The sequence below is a fragment of the Macrobrachium nipponense genome, chromosome 33 (genome assembly GCF_015104395.2).
Source record: "Macrobrachium nipponense isolate FS-2020 chromosome 33, ASM1510439v2, whole genome shotgun sequence".
In the NCBI taxonomy this organism is placed as follows: Eukaryota; Metazoa; Arthropoda; class Malacostraca; order Decapoda; family Palaemonidae; genus Macrobrachium; species Macrobrachium nipponense.
The window spans coordinates 29,446,396-29,454,991 of NC_087219.1; the positions used below are offsets into that span (position 1 = coordinate 29,446,396).

At 34.2% G+C, this 8,596-nt stretch overlaps 1 pseudogene; it reads left to right on the forward strand.

The window, feature by feature from the left end:
- LOC135202716 (PDF receptor-like) overlaps positions 1-6,977 on the forward strand; it is a 73,043-nt pseudogene extending 66,066 nt beyond the window's left edge.
- The last annotated feature ends 1,619 nt before the right edge of the window (positions 6,978-8,596 follow it).

The window sequence follows — 8,596 nt, forward strand, 5'->3', positions numbered from 1 at the left end:
TACTACGCCATTGGATGGGGTACGTTCATAAAGTCTCTCTTCCTGTTTACGCCACGTCCAAATGGTATAAAGCCACAAATATCTGGGGGAAAGGCTTTGTGTAAGGGCTGGGATGACGGGTGCGTTCACATGTGGTTGCTGTTAATGGGAGGTGCGTTCATTATGCCTCACTTGAAGTGTGTGGTCATTGTAGGTGTACGTTCAGTTGGGTATTCAGAATGGGTCGCATTCATATGGTCATTTCCTTTTCTTGAGAAGCGTTTCGTGCGTGTATAATGCCGAATTTTAAGTCGATATTATTTAATTCCACAGCAATTATGTATATATATATATATATATGTGTGTGTGTGTGTGTGTGTGTGTATATATACATATATATATATATATATATATATAATATATATATATATATATATATATATACACACACAAAAACAGATAAGATAAAAGTTCAAACAATAACAAAGTCATACGGCAGCAATTCAAATTGTTGATGCAATCCATCGCAATTATTCGCAGGCTCGATTCCCAAACTCCAGCGTCTCATGATTATACTTTGGCTCCATTCCAGGCATTCCTGTATTTATGACGGCCTCCTGGGCTGTCGTCATGGCCTTATGGAAGAACGTCAATTGCTGGTGGGGATACTCATTCACGTCCTATTACTGGATACTGGAAGGTCCGCGGTTCACGGTTATTGGGGTGAGTAGAAATATATTTGGGTCTCGTTAGTTAAGTTGTGTTTTGCTCTTCTCTCTCTCTCTCTCTCTCTCTCTCTCTCTCGTCTCTCTCTCTCTCAACCTCTCTTCTCTCTCTCTCTATCGCTCTCTCCTCTCTCTCTCTCTCTCTCCTGTTTATGTATTCTGATTAATAAGCTTTTTCTGAAATGGTTTTATGCTAAAAAAATATTTTATAAACTTTGGCGTGGTTGCGGACCTGGAATTATTTATTTATTTATTTATTTATTTATTTATTTATTTATTTATTTATTTATTTATTTATTTATTTATTTATTTGTTTATTTATTTATTAATTTATACACCAGGTAATAACTACCCAAAATGTAGATTTTATTTATTTTTGAGTACCCAAAGAGTAACGTAGTTATTTGTTCATTTATTTATTTATTTATACACTAATTATTAAGTTAATGTAATAACTACCCAAACAGTAGGCGTGATTTATTCTTCAATACCCAAAGACTAACAACTTGAAATAGCTTATAAATGAAATCACTTACAACTAGTTCTGCTAACAAATCCTAACAATATAAAGAAATAATATTTATAAAAGAGTTCGCCGGTTAGTTATCTATTTTATCTTAGATCTCTTTCATATATCTTCTGTACTTAAACCATTACTCTAGTCTAGATGTGACGTATGATTTACGTTAATCAAATTCTTATATATTTTTTAGATATAAAAAGAAATCTGCTCCATCGTGATTTTCCGAGTTTTTCTTCTTTGTTGTATTTTCTCACTATTATGTTACAGAAGCGAGCCTAGACTAACAGGAGCAGTAAATTACATAAATGTATAAACATGTATATGCATGTGAATGTCTTTGTTCGTTTGCGCATAAGTATCACATCTACTATAGTTACTTGTAGACATTTTTTTGAAATCTGTATGGACGTATAGATAGGGTAAAATTTCTGGGACTGTAAAAGCTGAATGATCAAGTATCAAACCTTCTAATGAGTGATTTCACTCAAGATTAATCAGGTGCTATTTGAAAAGACGCGTTTCAATTAACTAGCTCTTCATGTAGCTTCTCATTAACTGGTTGTTCGTGTAAATAATTGGCGTCATTTCCTCTGGAGGGAACCATTAGCCCAATTCTGTTTCTTTCCTTCTTCAACCATATTTTCTTTTTTTCCTGACAAGTGGTTTTGGTATATTTTTTGTTGTTGTTGTTGGATGGACCAAAATAGAAATTAATCAATTTTACATTATCTGCCTTAGGAAAAAAATGAAATGCATTTAGTGATTGGTGGTGTTCCATTTTTTTTCATTTAATGGACCACACAAGAAATTAAAATGGGCTATGTTATTAGCAAATCAATATTTCATATTATCTTTTTACGTAATGAAAATTAATACTTCCACACCACATGCATTATAAAAGAGCAGCAAAATTTCCCCTTTCAATACTTAATGTAAACCCTGAAGAATCTTTGAAGTTAATGTCCACAGATTCACCACGTTTGCATCATTAATTGAAAGAACAAAACTTAATATAGAATAACTATGCATACCAATACGTTTTTGGAGTTAACAAACATCTGCTTTGGTACAGTATTGAATCGCAAATTGCTCCAGTATTTGCTGAAGTTACTGCCATTATTTTCTTATATTTCATTATTTACTTTCTCTACATAATATAAACCTGTTATACGATATCTATAAGAGGTGTAAGAATAAAATTAGTTGTGTACGACTAGTCTATTGCTCCAGTATTTGCTGCAGTTACTACCACGATATCCTTGTACATTCCAACAGGCATATTAAAATTCAATATTCATTTTCTCTAAATATCTATAATCCTGTTATAATATCCATTAGGGGGTTAAGAATCAATTTAGATGTTGTATACGACTAGTCTAAGCAACGCAATTTGTAATATTTTTCTGTTTAATCTTTTATTTTTTTTCCTCAAAGGCGAATCTCCTTTTCCTTATGAACATCATGAGAATCCTAATCTCAAAATTACGGGAGGCAAGTTCGAGCGAAGCTCAACAGATTAGGTGAGTATTTTTAGAGAGAGAGAGAGAGAGAGAGGAGAGAGAGAGAGAGAGGAGAGAGAGAGAGAGAATACCAGCTATCCCTGCTTAAATTCATACCTCAATTACCTTTCCAAACATTTCCATGCTTACTACGTTGACCTGAGCAGTAAATTTAGATAGCCATTATCATTACTAACCATTATTTACCCTAAATGCTAATCCTTAAGTCTACAATTATGCTAGAACAGAAGGGGTGTTTTTTACAATGATCTAAAATTGATGCAACTTGTTGAGAGTGAAGACTGCACCATTACGAGCGAAATAACCTAATTCACCTTATATCAAACGACCCACAGACCACTGAGGAAGTCTGTGCGCAATGCCCTGTTCTTGCTGCCCCTTCTTGGCATCACCAACGCCATCACGATGATACCCAAGCCCTTAGAGAGATCGGCCTTTGAATATGGAGTGTGGTCTTACGGGACAAACTTACTGACCTCATTCCAGGGCTTTGTTGTCGCCTGCATCTATTGCTTCTTCAATGCTGATGTGAGTACTATGGAACTTATTAATAATAATAATAATATCCTTTATTTCAGCTCAGGGCCATATACATGGAATATACAAAATATAGAGAGTAACATATACAATCTAGATACATGAGACAACATGATAAAAAAAAAAGGTGAATAATCGGCACGTATCCACAGAATAGCTGAGGTAGCATAAAAGATAGTAATCATAATACTGGTAATAACAGTAATAATATTGGTGAGAAAAAAAAAATGCATTGAGAGTTACAACAGTTAGTGCACAGATTATATAACTTAAATTTCAACTAGAGACCTTGGGTGGTTACAGTAGTCAGGTCCTATTGCATAGGACGATTTCTGGTATGTTGAATTAGTTGTACCTTTCCAGATGAAACTCAAATTCATATTCTCTTAGTACTCATTAGTGAATTATTAAATCTAGATTTTTTTATTGCAAATAAGATATAAAATACATTACAGTTAACAACTTACCAAAATGTAATTGGAAGTTGGTCTCGTGATGTGTCTCTCTTTCTCAAAAATACTACGCTGAAAGAATATTATTGAGGAAAAGTAAAATTAATTAGAAAGTGCATCTCTGCTGATTTTTACTTTTCCTGACTAATAGTCATCAACATCATATTTTTGAGAAGGAACCAAGTCAAGATATTAGTGGTGTAGCAGGTTTCAAAGAATTTTTCAGTCAAATATTAGTTATGATGTCTTTTACATCTTATTGTGGAATAAAGCTTCTTAATTTCGGCCCACATTACAAGTGTTTGATAAAACATCTTAATTCTACCCCATTTTCCGACCATTTTTAATTTTAAAAAATCTGAATTTTGGTCTACTTTTCAAAAAAATTTTATAATCTTAATTTTGGCAAATTTTCCGACCATTTTCAATAAAACATCTCAATTTTGGCCTACTTTTCAAGAATTTCTAATATAAAGTTACAATTGTGGTCCATTTTCCAACAAATGTGATTAATGCATCGTAATTTTTGGCCCATTCCCCAACAATCTTTGATAATATGCTAATTACGATGCTTTTACATCTTATTTTGGAATAAAAATCTTAATTTTAACCATCTTTCCAACCCAAAACGAAAAAACAGGTCAAGAGGACGCTGTGCTATTTCTGGCGACTAAAAGTCACCTTGAGAAGTCGCAAAAGAAGGTCGGAGCTCACCTCAGCCTTCCCGGATCCTGACTGCCTCCTCGGGGCTGGATTTGGCCCCAAGCCACCGAAACTCCATTTCAAGGTAACGTGTTGGAATCTTCGTTATTTCTAAAACTCTCAAAATTATGTTGTTAAATCAGTGCCTTTTAACCTAAAATCTTTTTTTATAATTTTCCAGTAAAGTATTACTATTTATATGATAAATGATATTTATAAGTCAAGGTTTTTTTTCGTAAAAAAATATTCATAAAAAAATCAGTTTAAAAAAATGAAATTCTGTAAATTTCGTTTTTCTAACTCTCAAAATTACGTTGCTAATTAAGTACCTTTTAATCTAAAATCTTTTTATAATTTTCGAGTAAAGTATTACTATTTACATGATAAATGATATTTATAACTCAGGGTTTTTTCGTAAAAAAATATTCATGAAAAGGAAATTCTGGAATCTTCTAAATCTTTCTAAAACTCTTAAAATAAGTACCTTTTACCTAAAATCTTTTATTATTTTCAAGTAAAGTATTACTATTTATATGATAAATGACATTTATAAGTCAAGGTTTTTTCGTAAAAAAATATTCATAAAATATCAGTTTAATAACAAGGAAATTCTGGAACCTTCCTTTTTCTAAAACTCTCAAAATTACGTTGCTAAATAAGTACCTTTTAACTTGAAATCTTTTATTATTTTCGAGTAAAGTATTACTATTTACACGATAAATGATATTCATAAGTCAGTTATTTTTTCTTTTAAAGAATTATCCATAATTGGATTCTTCGTTTTTCTAAAACTCTTAAAATTACGTTGCTAAATAAGTACCTTTTAACCTAAAATCTTGCATCATTTACGAGTAAAGTATTACTGTTTTCACGATAAATGATATTCATAAGTCAATTCTTTTCTCTTTTAAAGAAATATTCATAGTTGGATTCTTCGTTTTTCTAAAACTCTCAAAACTACGTTGTTAAATAAGTACCTTTTAACCTAAAATCTTGTATCATATACGAGTAAAGTATTACTATAAACAAGAGAAATTATATTCAAAATTCAAAGTTTTTTTTTTCGTAAAAAATATTAATAAAAATACCATTTAAAAAAAATTTAAGTTATATAATCACATGAATAGTTTTTAAACAAAATGCTATTATTATATGCAGAAAAAAATCAAATCATCATAAACAATCAGCTTCATGAAAGAATTATTACATGATAAATTATATTTATAAGTCAAGGTTTTTCTAATATTCATAAAAATAACAGTTTAAAAATTTTTTATTGTATTATGACATGAATAGTTTTCAAACAAAATGCTACTGATATATTCCGACAGAAAATCAAATGATCGTAAATAAACAGCGTCATAAAAAAAAAAAAAAATAATAATTTCCACTCGAGCGCAATACGTGATCCCTTTATGAAAAGCGAGACTGGACGTGAGTAAAGCTTAGATCTATTCAGAAAGACCATCAGATGGAATGAATGTCAGGGGGTAGAAAAAGGTAGAAAATAGTCGAAGATTCTTCAGAGCCGTGAGTAGGTAGTCAACACCTATTCACTGGCCAACTGAAAAGAAATATCGAACTACTTTTACGCTTTCACATCACTAAGACATCTCTTCTGCCTTTTTTGGCTCTTCTCTGAGGAGTTATCCACAAAAGGGTCCATTAAATTACAGAGGAAATTGTTGAATTCATGCTATTCTTTTAATATAAAGGAACGTACCTTCATTTTTTCTCTTCTTTTTAGAAAGAAAGTAGAAATTTGTTTTTCTTTATAATGCAATCGAATATAGTTTAAGAAATTAGGTTAAAACTTAGCAATGGTATGAGACAATATACTTAAAATGAATTTTTGTGTCATTTGGGATTGTTGAAAGAAAATTATTTTAGGCATATATATATAATATAATATATATATATATATATATATTATATATATATATATATATATATATATATATATATATAAGAGAGAGAGAGAGAGAGAGAGAGAGAGAGAGATAGAGAGAGATTTAGAGAGAGAGAGGAGATGCTTACTATATTATATATATAGACATACTATTATATATATATATACATACCCAAAATGATTTTCTTTTAACATCCAAAATGGCACAAAAATTCATTTTGGGGATTGTCTTCTACCAATGCTAAGTTTTAACCTAATTTCTTAAACTCTCTCTCTCTCTCTCTCTCTCTCTCTCTCTCTCTCTCTCTATATATATATATATATATATATATATATATATATATATATATATAGAGAGAGAGAGAGAGAGAGAGAGAGAGAGAGAAGAGAGAGAGAGATTTATAGCAATTTCTTTTCAATTAATACACTCTCCATCCACCCCCTTCCGCCGCCCTCCAGGCGAGGAGCAGGTCCTCGAGCGAGAAGACCCACCACCACCACCACAACGGCCACTTCCACCAGGGGATCCACAACAACCCCCACCTGGGCAACCTCCACGGCGCCCACCTCCTCCACCACTCCTCTTCCGGGATGCCCTACCAGGTCAACCTGCCTGTCACGAGCTTATGACGCCCAATGTCCTACGTCCATGACCAGTCCCGGCTTCAAGGAGGAGGAGGAGGAGGAGGAGGAGGAGGAGGAGGGTCGTCGTCCTTCGGTGGGTCGCAACCGCGAGTCAGCTTCATCTTCCGCACAACCAGACCGCAGCAGACGACCACCAGAAACAAGGACGACCCCCCGCGGGGGGAGGAGGCGGCGGCCGAGGGCAAGCACAACAACAAGAAGAAAAAGAAGAAAAAGAACAGCGCCGGCGCCTTCTTCACCGAGGAGGAGAACGAATTCTACTACTGCGGGGAGGAACCTGCCCCCCCGGGGTCGAAGGTCCTCGTCGGGGGCTTCGGCAGCAGCAGGCTGATCGCTGCCAGTTTGCCCGACTCCTTCTCGAAGTCGGATAGCCCCTGCAGCCACAGGGCGACGTCCCCCGACGTCCATGACGCCGACGTCCACACCTGGTCGACCAACACCACCGACTACGAAGGAGGGGCGTCCTTCTCCTCCTCCAGCTTCGCCAGGAGGGCCTCCCCTACCTCAGTCCACGGGATGGGCCATCACCTTCATCCCGATGGCGTGAGTGGCACTTGTATCTGCGATTCGGTGGACTGATGTCCTTCGGGGCAGGAAGGACTAAAGGGAAGGATACAAGTTTGCCGAGAGGATGCGAGGATTACTCTCCAGTAAGTCACCTTCAAGGGGCGCTCGTAGGTGCTGCCAAGGGCCTGTCGCTACTGCCGAGGATTTCGGTGTGTTATCCGTTTGACCTGAAGGTGTCAAAGGAAATGTGTGGACCTCAAATAATGGCAATGTCATTGGATTAGATGTTTTTTAATAAAATTACAATTCAGCAGATTTTAAAATATCTGCTACCCGGTAACCACATCTAGAAACTAATTACAGATTACGAGAAAAACTCGAAAAAAATATAAGAGTATATGTATGTATTTTTATAGTAATGGGATTGTTTTTTTATTTTTTTTAAACTTTACGGTTCCGTAAGTATATTCTAAACGATTTCTACGTAAAGTCCAGAAGCTGTCAATTGTATATGAGTAAATATCGTATAACAACCTTTAGAAAGTTTATGAACGTGATTTCGGCAATACCTACAATACATTTGGAGACACATCTATACGCATCTGTAAATCTCCTTTAAAAGAATATATATCAAGTACGAAACGTTACAAAACGTTATTTGAAGCGTAATAATAATGATAATAATAATAATAATAATGTGTACTCTTGTCATCGACGTTTTATGGCGTAAGTTAAAAACGTACTTAGGAAAACGTTCCCAAAGCTATTCATTAAAAAACCGTCCTGTGTATTCGTTGTCCGTTATAGCAAAATAGGAAGTTACGTGTATAACTGTATTTTTCTTCCACGTGAGAATCTTTATCGAAAAAAATATACTTATATTTATTCGTACTAATGTAAGTAATATGTCAGTCATGTAACTCAGAAATATCACGAATACGCTGATACTATCTTTGTTTATTTTTTTTTCATTTCAAACGTTTGGCTGGCGCAAGTGTTTTTGTATGTTTGTGTGTGTGTGTGTGTGTGTGTGTATGTATGAATGACTGTATATATATAGTATAAATATGTATATACATATATATATATATATATAT